The 14972-nt window shown below is 41.4% G+C and overlaps 1 pseudogene; it reads right to left on the bottom strand.

Annotated features, from left to right (window-relative positions):
• Positions 1 to 2446: 2446 nt before the first annotated feature.
• On the bottom strand, positions 2447 to 12874 carry LOC125444229 (annotated as a pseudogene).
• Positions 12875 to 14972: the final 2098 nt, after the last annotated feature.

Genomic DNA, 14972 nt, shown 5'->3' with positions numbered 1-14972 from the left:
TTTTCGTAACTGTATTTAAACCACCAGAAACAGAAATAAATTCCAAGAAAGGTTAAAGAATTGTGATTTTAGAAAGATGACTTATGATTAGTCTAAGCCATATAGAAGTAGCAATACGTATATCCTTGAGAAAGAACTTTTAAGAATCCTTTATAAAATTCAGTTAATGAAGGGGATAAGAACATAAGAACATAAGAACTAGCCTGCTGGATCAGACCAGAGTCCATCTAGTCCAGCATTCTGCTACTCGCAGTGGCCCACCAGGTGCCTTTGGGAGCTCACATGCAGGATGTGAAAGCAATGGCCTGCTGCTGCTGCTGCTGCTGCTCCTAAGCACCTGGTCTGCTAAGGCATTTGCAATCTGAGATCAAGGAGGATCAAGATTGGTAGCCATAGATTGACTTCTCCTCCATAAATCTGTCCAAGCCCCTTTTAAAGCTATCCAGGTTAGTGGCCATCACCACCTGCTGTGGCAGCATATTCCAAACACCAATCACACGTTGCATGAAGAAGTGTTTCCTTTTATTAGTCCTAATTCTTCCCCCCAGCATTTTCAATGAATGCCCCCTGGTTCTAGTATTGTGAGAAAGAGAGAAAAAATTCTCTCTGTCAACATTCTCTACCCCATGCATAATTTTATAGACTTCAATCATATCCCCCCTCAGACGTCTCCTCTCCAAACTAAAGAGGAGTCCCAAAGCGGCTGCAGCCTCTCCTCATAAGGAAGGTGCTCCAATCTTTCAATCATCCTCGTTGCCCTTCTCTGCACTTTTTCTATCTCTTAGATATCCTTTTTGAGATGTGGCGACCAGAACTGAACCACAGTACTCCAAGTCGCGGATTCGCACCACTGCTTTATATAAGGAGCAAGACAATCCCTTGCAGTTTTATTATCAACTCCTTTCCCTAATTATCCCCAGCATAGAGAGTTTTGCCTTTTTTCACAGCTGCCATGCATTGAGTTGACATTCCCATGGAACTATCCACTAAGGCAGCCTAAAATCCCTTTCCTGGTCTGTGACTGATAGCATGGATCCCTGTAGCATGTATGTGAAGTTTGGATTTTTTTTGCCCCTATGTGCATCACTTTTACATTTTGCTACATTGAACTGCATTTGCCATTTCTTAGCCCACTCACCCTAATTTATCAAAGGTCTGCTTGGAGCTCTTAAGCAATCCTTTGTTGGTTCTTACCACCCTACATAATTTGGTATCATCTGCAAACTTGGCCACCGCCACACTACCCACCCTACTTCCAGGTCATTTTATGAATAGGTTAAAGAGCATTGGTCCCAAAGAAAGCGGATCCTTGGGGGACACCACTCCTACATCTCTCCATTGTGAGAACTTCCCATTTATACCCACCCTTTGTTTCCTGTTCCTCAACCAGTTTTTAATCCATAGGAGGACTTCCCCTCTTATTCCTTCATTGCTGAGTTTTCTCAACAGTCTCTGGTGAGGAACTTTGTCAAAATCCTTTTGGAAATCCAAGTAGACAATGTCCACTGGTTCCCCCTTATCCACATGTCTGTTTACACACCCTCAAAAGAACTCTAGTAAGTTTGTAAGACAGGACTTGCCTCTACACAAAGCCATGCTGACTCTTACCTCAGCAGGTCTTGCTTTCTACATGTTTAATAATTTTATCTTTAATGATAGATTCTACTAATTTACCAGGAACAGATGTCAAACTGACTGTACCAACAATTTCCTGGGTCCCCCCCTAGACCCTTTCTTACAGATTGGTGTGACATTGGCCATCTTCCAGTCTTCAGGGATGGAGCCTGATTTCAGGGATAAGTTGCATATTAATGTGAGAACATCCTGGTAATTTCATTAGCTTGAGGCTTTTTTAAGAACTCTTGGATGAATGCAATCTGGGCCAGGGGATTTGGTAGCATTTAAGTTTATCAATGGCTGCCAGAACTTCTTCCTTGTCTGCCACCACTATCTTAAGCTAGTTCCTCCAGATTCACCTCCCAAGAAGCGTGGTTCAGGTGCAGGAATTTTCCTCACCTCCTCTTGGGTGAAGACAGATGCAAAGAATTCATTCAGCTTCTCTGCAATCTCCCTGTCATCTTTAGCACACCTTTTGTTCCTTCATCATCTAATGGGCCTACCGCTTCCATAGCTGGCTTCCTGCTTTTGATGTACTTGAAGAACTGTTTGTTGCTAGTCTTGATGTTCACAGCCATAAATACAGCTTCATCACAGGTTTCTACTTGTTAACAGCTGTCTTTTGTTTCAAGAAGAACTATATGTATAAATTTCCATATCCATGCATTTAAACCACTGGAAGCAGAAGTGCATCCTGAACTCCCCACTTCGTCTTATTGAAATGAAAGTTATGAGAAAGCAAAACAGTTTTTTTACACACTTATGGAATAATTCTATTGCTATGAAATTACAATGTATGTCATAACCTTAGATGGATAAAACACATTCTCTATTTCTTTCTTATTAGATGTTCTTTGTTATTCAGCTCAGTTCTAAGTACAATAATGTAGCATTTGGGGAAAAAGATACAGCCCAGTAAGCCAGCACTGGAGGCTAAGATAGAGAAGATCTCCACAGCCACCATGTATTTCCCTTTGATACTCAGGTAGGCTGGAACAAAGGATAACCAAACAGTGCAAAAGATCAGCATGCTGAAAGTGATGAACTTAGCTTCATTGAAACTGTCGGGTAGCTTCCTAGCAATGAAAGCCACCAAGAAGCTCACGCTAGCCAGGAGGCCCATATAGCCCAAGACACAATAAAACATAATAGGAGAGGCATCATTACATTCCAATACAACTTCTTCCACCATTGAATGCATGTCAACATCTGGGAATGGGGGAAAATTTAGCAGCCAAATGGTACAAATACCGACTTGAATAAAGGAACAGGAAAGGACAATGGTAATGGACAGTCTTTTCCCCCCACCCATTTCCTCATCCGGCTGCCAGGGTTGGTGGCCATGAAAGCCACAATCACCGTGATCGTTTTTGCTAACACAGAAGAAACTGCAATGGAGAAAATGATACCAAAAGCAGTTTGGCGAAGGCAACACATTACCTTTCCAGGTTTGCCGATGAATAGCAGGGCACATAGGAAGCAGAGTAGAAGTGAGTTGAGAAGAGTGTATGTCAGGCTACAATTGTTTGCTTTTACTATGGGAGTGCTGTGGTGCTTTATAAATATTCCAAGTACAAAGACTGTGATCAAAGATAGGGACAGAAGAGGACAAAAAGGAAACCAGCTCCCAAAGGTTCTTGATAAGACAAGAAGCTTACCCTCTTCGGAATGCAAAAATTCTGGTTCTTGTTTGGAAAATGATCAACTGAGCACTGAAAACAGTCCGGCATGTCTCTGCAAAAGCAGGAAGGAGACAGTGTTTTAAGTCAAGTGAACTTTCCATATTGTTCATTTACTTGCAAACTAACTTTAGTGAAAATGTAACTAAATGCAAAAATTGAACAAACATGCGAAAACACGTCCTCTTGCATAACTAATGTCTTATGGTGTATGAACGTCAATCAGATTCAAAACTGACTGCAAATTGGAAGAAGTGTTGTCAAATGGTTTAGCAACCACTTTTTGACTGAAATGCATTTTAAATGTTATTGGAAACTTTTTTGTTTACACATTTTCATTTCTTTTTTTAGGTGACTGTCAGCACACTGTAAATTTTTCTGACATCTACATCAGAAGGCAACAGTGCCTCGCTGGATGAGTGGATATTCAATCTTGAAACACTATTCAAATATGAAGCAAGCACAGGAATGTGTGTTGTAATTGATAAGGGGCTATAATGTTTGCTGCCAGCTTTTATTTTCTTTGTAACTTAGCATCTAATCCTGAGTCCTTGCTATATATTTACATCTTCCATATCTTGTAGGCGCATTCGTATAAAGGTAAAACCAACCCATCTAATGACACTGTACTGTACAGCTCTTACCGGGATGATCAGCGATTCTCCCTTCTGGACATCGGAGACAATCATAACAGCAGAATGGCTCCCCTTCTCGCTTTGTCATCCTATACCCAGGATTGCAATTCTCACTACATAATGACAGAGGTTGTACCTAAACCAAATCAACATAGTATTTATCTTGGAACAATGGCTTGAAAATGGGGAGGACACTCTTTTTCTTTTTATTCTTTTTCTGAATTTTTCTGGTTTTGGTTTAATAGACCCAGAATTAAAATAAAATGGGGAAAATTATATTTTATATTAGCTTTTCTGGATTTTTTTCAATTTGTTTTTCTGGTCATTGAGCTGAACAGAAAACATCTTCCAGCTTCAAAACTCAGTGTGGTTCTGGCAGCATGTGACCTCAGGCAGTATAGAGCTGAACCTGGGCTCCCCATGCTCCCTCCAGACTCATATGAAGTTTGAAGGCAGGTGGCTCAGAGATGTCCTTTTGGCCCAGCCTCCAAACTTCAGGATCCACTTTTTTGACTCCTTTGTATTGATGCCTTATTTGGGGGATGTCCACCTGCCCCCCTCAAATACTAAACAAATTGCTTTATTCTTTAGTGATGCAGTGGTGCAGTGGTTAAGATCAGGTGCATTCTAATCTGGAGGAACTGGGTTTGATTCCCCGCTCTGCCGCTTGAGCTGTGGAGGCTTATCTGGGGAATTCAGATTAGCCTGTTCACTCCAAAACTTGCCATCTGGGTGATCTTGGGCAAGTCACCGTACTTCTGAGCTCTCTCAGCCCCACCCACCTCACAGTGTGTTTGTTGTGAGAGGGAAAGGGAAAGGAGATCATAAGCCCCTTTATGTCTTCTACAGGAGAGCAAGAGGAGATATAAGTCCAAACTTTTCCAGTTCTTCTACTACTTTTCAGTATTACCAAATTTACACTGCTAGCTTGAAATTCCTAAGGATAAAGAGAGCTCACACCTACTGTTAGGCCCTTTCCACACAAGTGGAATACACAAGCCCTAGGGACTGACAAAACCCGCTGTAATCCCCTGGGGAGCTATTTACTACTGTTGGAGACGAGATTATCTGCTGGCGTGGTGTAGAACCCGCACAGGCATGAAAGCCACTTGCCTTTTAGCCCGCTTGGTAGCACAGTGTGCCAACCAAGAACCTTATCTCGTCTTCTGTGTGCAGCTCGGGACGGCTACAAAGACACACCCATGCTTTAACCTGGTGGAGATCTGCTGCCTTGGCCATGTGGAAATGGCCTCAGTTTCTAAAGAATTATGAAAGAACCTTCCAGAACACACATACACTTTCTTTCAACAGTGCCATGCTTGCTAAAGAGGCTGTTTACTGGTCCTACCTGGTTAAATCGGGGGTGCCAAATCAAGGATTTTTCATTTATCTGAAGATTTTGTGCTGAATGTGCTGGCGGAGGGATCGTGCCCACTTTCACTCTAACAACAGATTGGTTAGGAAATGTTACCCAGTTGATAATATCAAATCCTGTTATCAATTCTCTGTTGTGGTCAAACGAAATCTGGTCTCCAGCGCTGTTGTTAAATTTGATGCATCCAAGAATGCGATGGAGCTACATTGGAAAATGAAATAGAAGTCTGCAACTACAACAAAAAACCCAAATAACAATGACCACCACTTCCTATGTCTACATTCACCAGTGATTATGATTGTTTCAGTGAACTTTTTAATGCAATTTTTAAATCATTATTTTTCGATCTGAACACACCGATTTACATAATCCTAGTGATCAGGCATATATTTCTATTGGATTAGGACATTTGATCAGAAAACACTGAAGGAAATTAGGACATTAATTACAAGTCTCATTTCATTTGACTATGGCATGAGCAGCAAAATCCAAGTGATTCCATATTTCATATGATGACAAGGTTACATAAAGGATTACTTTTATGGAACTTTAGTTTAAATAAGGAAACAATTGCATAGAAAATACTTTCAGAATGTGACAATGTTGTCCTCCAGATTATAGAGTAGACACGCTACTTGCCAGGGTTTCTGATTTTGAAGCTTCCTTCTCTTTCCTTGCATCTTCGCTTGAACTTTTGAAGAATGCAAAATCATGCAAAGCAGAAGCAACATCAGAACCAGTTAGAATTGCACCATTTTTTATCATGAGAGTCCATTGCATCTGCTTTTCTTTTAAATGTGATTATAAGCTGATCTGAGCTTGGAATAAAAATGGGTATCTTCTTTCTCCCACAAATAAACAAATAATGAATTTGGAGGACATTTGAACAGGGGGCATTCATTGAAAATGCTGGGGGGAAGAATTAGGACTAATAAAAGGAAACACTTCTTCACGCAACGTGTGATTGGTGTTTGGAATATGCTGCCACAGGAGGTGGTGATGGCCACTAACCTGGATAGCTTTAAAGGCTTGGACAGATTTATAGGGAGGAGAAGTCGATTTATGGCTACCAATCTTGATCCTCTTTGATCTGAGATTGCAAATTGCCTTAACAGACCAGGTGATGCGAGCAAGCAGAAGGCCATTGCTTTCACATCCTGCATGTGAGCTCCCAAAGGCACCTGGTGGGCCACTGAAAGCAGCAGAGAGCTGGACTAGATGGACTTTGGTCTGATCCAGCTGGCTTGTTCTTATGTTCTTATGATTTAATGAAAATTTAATCTCTTGCAACTTTCCTTGTTAGAACATAGCCTCAAACAAACAAACAAATAGCAACACATTTCAAAATAGTAGAGGCTGATTTATTCATTGCAAAGAGAAGTTTCACACAACCAAACACATGATTGTATACGTGGTCATCACTGGATACCCACTGTATTTATTTGTTCATGTATTTATATATTGATTTATTGGCACTTATTCTCTGCTTTTTATCATGGTCTCAGGGCAGGTTACAATAAAAACCATGCCCAATTTAACAGTGATAAAATCACAATAACACAAATTTCAAATCTCACAGCAAAATGGTACTTTAGTGTAGGCAAGGGAACAGTTGTGTTGCAAATACTCTCAGCTTGTGACAGCATTGATTTGCAGATTACCAAAGAGATGAGCTACCTGCCAGGGTTGCTGATTTGGAAGCTTCCTTCTCTCTCCATGTCTGACTTTTATAGAATGTAAAGCATGCAAAGCACATGCAACAGCATAGACCGCATTATAGATGCTGTAGCTGTGGCCAGTCATGCTCATTTCAGATGCAGGAAGGTCCTTCAGGGTCTCATCTCCAGTGCAGTTAGTCTGATGCACGTAGCCCAGAACTGAATTTGGGAATGCACAATGAAATGTGTATGACCAGAAGTCCCTGAGAAACACATCTCCCTCCGCCCTGGATGGCTTTCTGCTCTTGAAAAATTCTTGGAATCCCTGAAGTTCATTGGAGTGAGTTGCAACTGATATCATGCCGTGGAAGATTTGCATATCCCCACATTTTCCATGGCCATAGGCTTTCAGTTCTGCGTGGGCTGCAACGATCCACACGTCACCTTTTAGTTTTGGCAGCATGTACTCAGTTTGCATGGATAGCATAGTACATCTGAAAAATATAAAATTACGAGCTTGTCCTCCAACGATGATGACATTAGCAGTGCTCCTCAACATTTTTACATACAGTGCTGAAAAGCTTTTCAAAAAGTCTGTCATATAACTATTGTGTTCTGTGTCTGGCTTTGAATACATGAAGGCAAAACAGATGCCATGCTGGGAAAAGACAGGAAACATCCTCTGCCTGAACCATTCTAAAATCTCACTATTCATAGTAAAAAACCCGATCCATGTCCAGTTGAAATGCAGAAGTAATTGGAGAATCCCCAGGTACTGTTGTGTTTCATTAGGGACCATAGTATAGAAGGATGGGAGTTGGCTGTTATCCATCATCACTGGAGCAGGACCATATAAGATCTGAAGATAGATTTTAAAAATGAAAGAGGTGCATATGCATACAGTGGTATATTACATGGTTTCTTATAGGGACCATACAATATGAAAAAATATAAATAAGAAATAAAGGAGGGCATGATGTGATATTTAAGAAATTATTATGAGTATCTAGTCATTAGCTGAGCTTGCCCAAAACCAGTGATAATATATAAAACTGTATGTTCAAACAGTTCAGATTACCTTAATATATTACTTTGTCAACTAAATTTATTTGTGACATTACTGGCAAAAAATGAGATGCTTTTCTTGAAGCCAGTTAATGAAAAACCATTTCACGTAACATCTAATGAGCAGGGCTAAACTTACATCTATTTCCATGTACCCATTAAACTAAGGAGTACATTGCCACTTTGGGAGGAGGGGGTCCAAGTGGGTGCTAAAAATCTGACCACTTGATTGGCTCCTTATTGTAAAGGATGTCTGAATGTACAAGTCAGCAAAAATCACCCCACCAGTAGCAATACTGTTGAAAAGCTAGTGGCTTTTTCAGAGAGAGAAAGCAAAGCAGCTCCTGCAGCACCAAGGTCCATTGGCAGCGTCTTGCTGCCTACTTTCTCTATCAACAAGAGAAAGCTAGAAAAAACATGTAAATAGTGCATGTGCATGCATAGACAGTGCCAAAAATATACAGTTCCTATTTCCTGTCCTCTAACGTTTGTAGGCAAGAGGAGCACAAACTATTCCTCACTGCCCTTCTGCTTCAGTGTTTGATTTAATGATATGGGAAGCTCATCCTTGGATTTCTGAGATATCTGTAGTAATGTGCCAAGAAAGGACTGTGTTTTGTTCCCAAACTTTCTTTCTCATCCCTAGAAAATGGCTGACATTAATGCACAATTGAACTGTTATTCAGCAATGTCACATGATTTAAATCAGCATATGCTTTGTGGGTAGACATAAACCATCCAGAGTGGTTTAACCACTCCAGAAATATCGTATAAACTGCATAGTGTAGGTAAAGTAATTTTGATGAATTTAATGCATGCTTTTAAAAAAATAGAATTGCCTTCAGAACGTACACCTAGAACTACTTCAGAAATGAATACCAACATGAAGGGGTAGAAGAAAGACGGAAGAGCCTGTAAAGGAATGCTTATACCACATTCTGTTGTCAAACAAAACCGATTAAATCAGACCACGAGAATGTAAAAAGAAATCAGCCTCTGTTCTGTAATGGTGCAGGTAAATAATTGGCAAAATTATGTATCCCAGACCATTTGCCTACCTGTGGGATCCTGTACATCTTCAAAAGATCATGGACAAGTTCTGAATTTTCTGTATTAATGTCCTCAAGAATCGCTTCTACCTTGTCCTGCATATCATACCTATAGTTGGGGACAAATCTGTTCCTTGGGGAAATATGTTGCAGAGCAGCACGATACGTCAATCTTGGATTCATGTAGCTGTCATAGATATAAAACCCCAGGGTGAGATTTGGCAAGATCTGTGGATTTTTGTTGATCTCCTTGACAGCAAATGCCAAAGCCAGTATATGTTGGTAGTTCTGAGGAATTGTCCTAAAATAAAGATTTATTGTTTGCATCATGCACATAATCTTTTTTAGTGAAATTACAATCGCTAAACCATAAAACCTTTTTGATTGATGTTCCATTGGGACATCACCAGACAACATTTGTGTGTCAATTATTATTCATGTCCTAGCTATGTATGTAATTCCCAAACTTGGTTCATATTTGGAGTAAGCATGACTGACAACGTTGTTATTGCCCCAGATTCCAGAAATGTATAATCTCCTTCAATTACATCCTGCCTCTCATCCCTAGCATCAGATTTAAGTATGCTTTCACACAAGATAAGCAAGTAAGGGTACCCTTGGTTTATGTACTAGTTCAGATAGTTAAGTCATTGGTCCAAATCACTGCTCATTCAAAAGACTTAATACTTTTGAGGGGAGCCTCTGCTAGGCATTAATTGCAAATTTTGTGCACGCATAGACAGTGCCAAAAATATATAGCTCCTACTTCCTGTCCTCTAGCCTTTTTAGGCAAGAGGAGATCAAACTGTTTCTCATTCCACTTCTGCTTCAAGGCTTGATTTAATGATATGGAAACCTCATCCTTGGATGTTATGCTATTTCTGAGATATCTGTAGTAATGTGCCAAGAAAGGACTGTGTTTTGTTCCCAAACTGTACTTTCTCATCCCTAGAAAATGGCTGATATTAATGCACAATTGAACTGTTATTCAGCAATGTTACATGATTCCAATCATGATATGCTATGAGAGTAAAAATAATCCATCCAGAGTGGTTTACCCACTCCAGAAATGTCGTATGAACTGCATATAGTACATAAAGTAATTTTGATAATGAATTTAATGCATGCTTTGAAAAAATAGAATTGCCTTCAGAACATACACCTAGAACTACTTCAGAGATGAATACCAACATGAAGGGGTGGAAAGGAAGAGAAGAATCTGTAAAGGAATGCGTATACCACATTCTGTTGTCAAACAAAACAGATTAAATCAAACCATGATAATGTAGCAATAAATCAGCATCTGTTCTGTAATGGTGCATGTAAATAACTGGGAAAATGATGTATCCCAGACCATTTGCCTACCTGTGGGATCCTGTACATCTTCAAAAGGTCATGGACAAGTTAGGATTTAAATATACTTTCACACAAGATGAGCAAGTAAGGGTTCCCTTTGGTTTATGTACTAGTGCAGATAATTAAGTCATTGGTCAAAATCACTGCTCATTCAAAAGACGTCATACTTTTGAGGGTGGCCTTTGCTAGGTATTGATGGCAGATTTTGTGGAGGAGGCAGTTCCCCTCTGGCCCAAAAGTCTGCTTGTGCCTCTGTTAATCTTCTTTCTCACAGCCTGCAATAATCACTAGGTGCTGAAAGATGCCACCCTGTACCAAGGGGTGCACCCAGCCTCTCATAAGATTGTTTCCCAGATAAGACATAAGTTTACAAAATACGGAGATAGTGATGTATGCATATACAAATGCTAACTAAATAGAATTATTTAGTAAACATACATCCAGCTTGAGCTCTTTCAACATAACAGTATTAACAAAGGGAGCATTAATAATTGACCAAGATTTGTGACTGACTGATGATTTGGATTAGTTGAATGTAACACTGAGTGTTCATGTTCTAAGCACCACAGAGTTCCATGAACATGCCAAGGAAGTTATGTATTTTAATTGATTTCATCATGCAAGGAATCTTGATGAAATAGCACCATGATCACCACATACTCGGATACCAAACCATCACATTGACCAAATCTTCAGTTCCCCTGTGATCATGAAGAACCTCTTCAATTAGAGAAAATCCTGGGTTTGACTTTGACCTCCATCCCACCTTGAGATTACAGATCTGGGTCTGACACAATTTTGGGGAATGGAAACTGCTAAATGTGAAGGAAGCCTATTTGTTTTTTCAAGTGGAAAGTACAAACTGGGCATATCCTCCCTTTAAAAAAAAAGAACGAAATCTTCAATTACATACACAAATAGTTCAGATAGTATCCCAGCAGGTTGGCACTTGAAGTCCTTTGGACTGGTTGCAAAAATTGACTGAGATACAAGGGCACTGATGATGAGATTTCCTGACTGAAGATACTTATGAAGAATGGGTAAGCTATCCACAGCAGCACACTGAACAACATGAACCTTGCCCACAACACGACCAAAAACCAGGAACACCAACATCACTAATATCAGCATCTTAAGTGCAAACGTGATCTCTGATAATCAGCTCCCCAGTTTGTATCTGTAGCAGTAACACACATATAATGGTGCAGTAGTGCTAGCACTTTCTATTGTTCACTGTGTGCCACCTTTGGTTACAAGAAGATGATAACTTTCTATGATTACACTGTCTTGATAGGGAACAGGTGAACACCAAGTCAAGAGTTTGAATACAATGTGGCATAAATCACCCCAGCAGACTTCTTGCTGTCTCCAGTTCTGAAACAAATAAGGGGATATGCCACCTGCCACTGTAGTTCTGTTCCTGGATGCTGCTGATTTTGTGCAGGAAAATTCAGAAAGTCACTGAATTAATTACAGTTCTTTTGGTAATTACGGAGGGCCCAACTTCTTATCTGTCAGTGGAATTCCTAATGGACAAGTGATTTTTTAAAAACTTCTAAACACTATTATTTTCAAAGAAAGCCATACAGTTGTGTATGCCAATGAACTTTTCACAATGAAGTACTACCCACGAAGTCATAATGTAAATAGCAACTATTAAGAGAGCATTTGGAGAGTCCACATATGCTACTCTGAATAACTTTGGCTCGTTCCGCACATGCAGAATAATGCACTTTCAAACTGCTTTCAGTGCGGAATGCTAAAATCCACTTGCAAACAGTTGTGAAAGTGGTTTGAAAATGCATTATTTTGCATGTGCGGAAGGGGCCCTAGAGGAACAAAATCCAAGATTCGACAAAGAAACAAATATAACCTTTACAGGCCCCTTGAAGGGGAGAGGCGAATACACACTTCTGGAGCTGGTCTATCCCTGTGCCAGGATGAGTGCCCATTTTACCAATGTAAGGGGCAAATGCACTGTTGGAGGGGCAATTTAATACGGCGGTTGGTTTTCACGTGGCTCTACAGTGCTCGACTAGCCACAGAGTCCTAGAGAATGTCATAGAAGAACCATGTACATTCAGAATGAAAATGGCATCCCCCAAAAATGACACGATACAATGATTTGCAAAGGAACACTATACACATTTCTTTAAAAAAAAAAACAACCTCCTGATTTGGGCTAATTGTGTTTTGGGGAAAGATGGTCTAACTATGGCCGTTTCCGCACGGGCAGAAAATGACGGCCTGGAGACGGTAAAAACACCGTCTCCAGGCCGCCGACTCACCACGAAAGAGGCGCGGCTTTGCAAAGCGCCCGCCGCGCCCGTCCCTCAGCGCCGCCGCCCGGCCTGGAGCGGCAAGTTTCCCCAGAGCTTCCCTGCGCTCTCTTTTGAAAGCACGCCGCAGTGAAGCGCTGCAGTGACGGCAGCGGCTTCATTCTCGACTCCACCGGCACTCACGCTTGTCCCTGGCCTCCCTGACACCTTCGCGCCTGCTCGAGCAGGCGCAGGCCAGTCAGGGGCGATGTCCCCAGGCCTCCGCGACGCGCCGGAGGCCCAGGGATAAAGCCGGAAGTCGCAGGCGCCGGCGCCTCGGCGCTGCTGGCTGCCCGCCTCTTCCCGGGACCGTCCGTGCGGACGGTCCCAGCGTCTTCGGGTCGGCGCGAGAAGCGCCAACCCAGCCGTTTCCGCTGCCATGCGGAAACGGCCTATGCTTGTTGACCAACATCCAGATTAGGAACATATCTGCTCAGTCACTCTCTTCCTCTCTTCCGCTGAAAACAAATATAGACAGTAAATTGTTCACAAGACAGAAAGACTTTGATCTGTCGAATTCATCCTTCTTGCTGCCTCCTTCTGCTGTGACCCAAAATGCCCCCCAATTTATTTTTAAAAAGGAGAGGAAAACATGGTCTGACAATAGAAATCCTTCAATTTGAAGAAACATACTGGTGGATCCAAACAAGTGAGGGGCTATTACAACCACCAGACTGAAAATATGATGACTGCTGCAAAATGTAAAAAACAACAACACACATGTAGCTTAAGCTGTTTCTGCACGGCCAGAGGCAACGGCTTCCCACCGGCTTTGATGAAGCTGGTGGAGCATTGGGACCATTCACATGGTCCCATGCGGGCAGTCCCAACGCCGCTGCTGCCCGCAGGGGTGGCTCCACATGGAGCCACCCAGGGTGTCCGCAAGGAACTTAACTTGCATTCCTCTGAAGCTCCAAGTGGCTGGAAAAACACCCCCATGCTGCCCTCTGACCCTTGGGTGTCACAAGGCAGCGTGGGCGTGTTGTTCCAGCTGCCCGGAGCTACAGAGGAATGCAAGATAAGTCCCTTGCAGACACTGGAGGGGCCAAAAGTGGCACCATCATGGCGGTGTGGTTCACTACATGCTGGCGGTGAAGACGCCGCTTTTCAAAAACCTTGCTCAACGACATTTTTTCTATCCCTAGTGTGCTGTTATTTGGCCGTGCAAAAATGGCCCAAGGTCATTGCAATGTTTATGAATAGGTGTCTTAGGATCAAATCTGGATTAATAAATTTCTGGCTGCAGCAGGAAAAATGATCTGATTTATTTGAGGAAGGATGTTAAACATATTTTAACCTTGGCTGTTCCAGTGAACTGTGAACTGTTCCTTTCCTATTTTTTTGACCAGTGTTTGCACGTGTTCTTGTGTGTGTATGTGACAGAAAGAAAGAGACAGGAAAAAATATTTTGTTTCAATCTCTTAGTGCCAGCCGTTCCTATAATACAATAAACAGACAAGGCATTTAATTCAAAGTCCTCATAATTAATGATCCATTGCATTTTATTTTAATTTAGTATGCATAAGAATCACGGCGGGTTATGAATGTAATCATGAAAGTAATATAGCTCCACCTGAACATTTTTTTTTTTAAAAATGACAATCATGATTGTCTTTCATCTCCCTGTTAGAAATAAACCCAGCTAGGAGAGGATATTATTCACAATCCTCTACAGCAATATTTCACCAACGAGACTATGCAAAAAAGTGACCTATTCTGTCAAACTCACTGATCAAGCATTTTTGAAATTCATTTTGTATACACTCAAAATTCATCAGGGAAAGGTGAAGGAAATATGTCTAAAAAATTTTCGTAGCTGTGGATTTCACAGCCAAATCCAGAATGGCTTGTCTGCAGGGGACAGCATCACTCCCGCATCACCCTGACCCCTCCAAAAGGGGTTTCCTCAAGCACAGGAAGCTCAAAAACTGACAAAGGCCCCTTCCGCACATGCAGAATAACCCACTTTCAACCCACTTTTACAATTATTTGCAAGTGGATTTTGCTATTCCACACAGTAAAATCCAGCTTCAAAGTGCACTGAATGTGGATTGAAAGTGCATTACTCTGCATGTGCGAAAGGGGCCAAAGAGAGAACCCTACCTTGAAATTCCTCCATAGGGGAAATTGGACATCTACTGCAAAAATTGTGGCATATATCCCAACCCTGCTCTGCTGACATAGTGGAGCAAAATGGGTGGTGGAAACAAATTAAGGTTG

This window comes from Sphaerodactylus townsendi, linkage group LG15, assembly GCF_021028975.2.
Source record: "Sphaerodactylus townsendi isolate TG3544 linkage group LG15, MPM_Stown_v2.3, whole genome shotgun sequence".
Lineage (NCBI taxonomy): Eukaryota > Metazoa > Chordata > Lepidosauria > Squamata > Sphaerodactylidae > Sphaerodactylus > Sphaerodactylus townsendi.
Note: the sequence above shows the minus strand (reverse complement) of the source record. Positions and strands in the feature narration are given on the sequence as shown.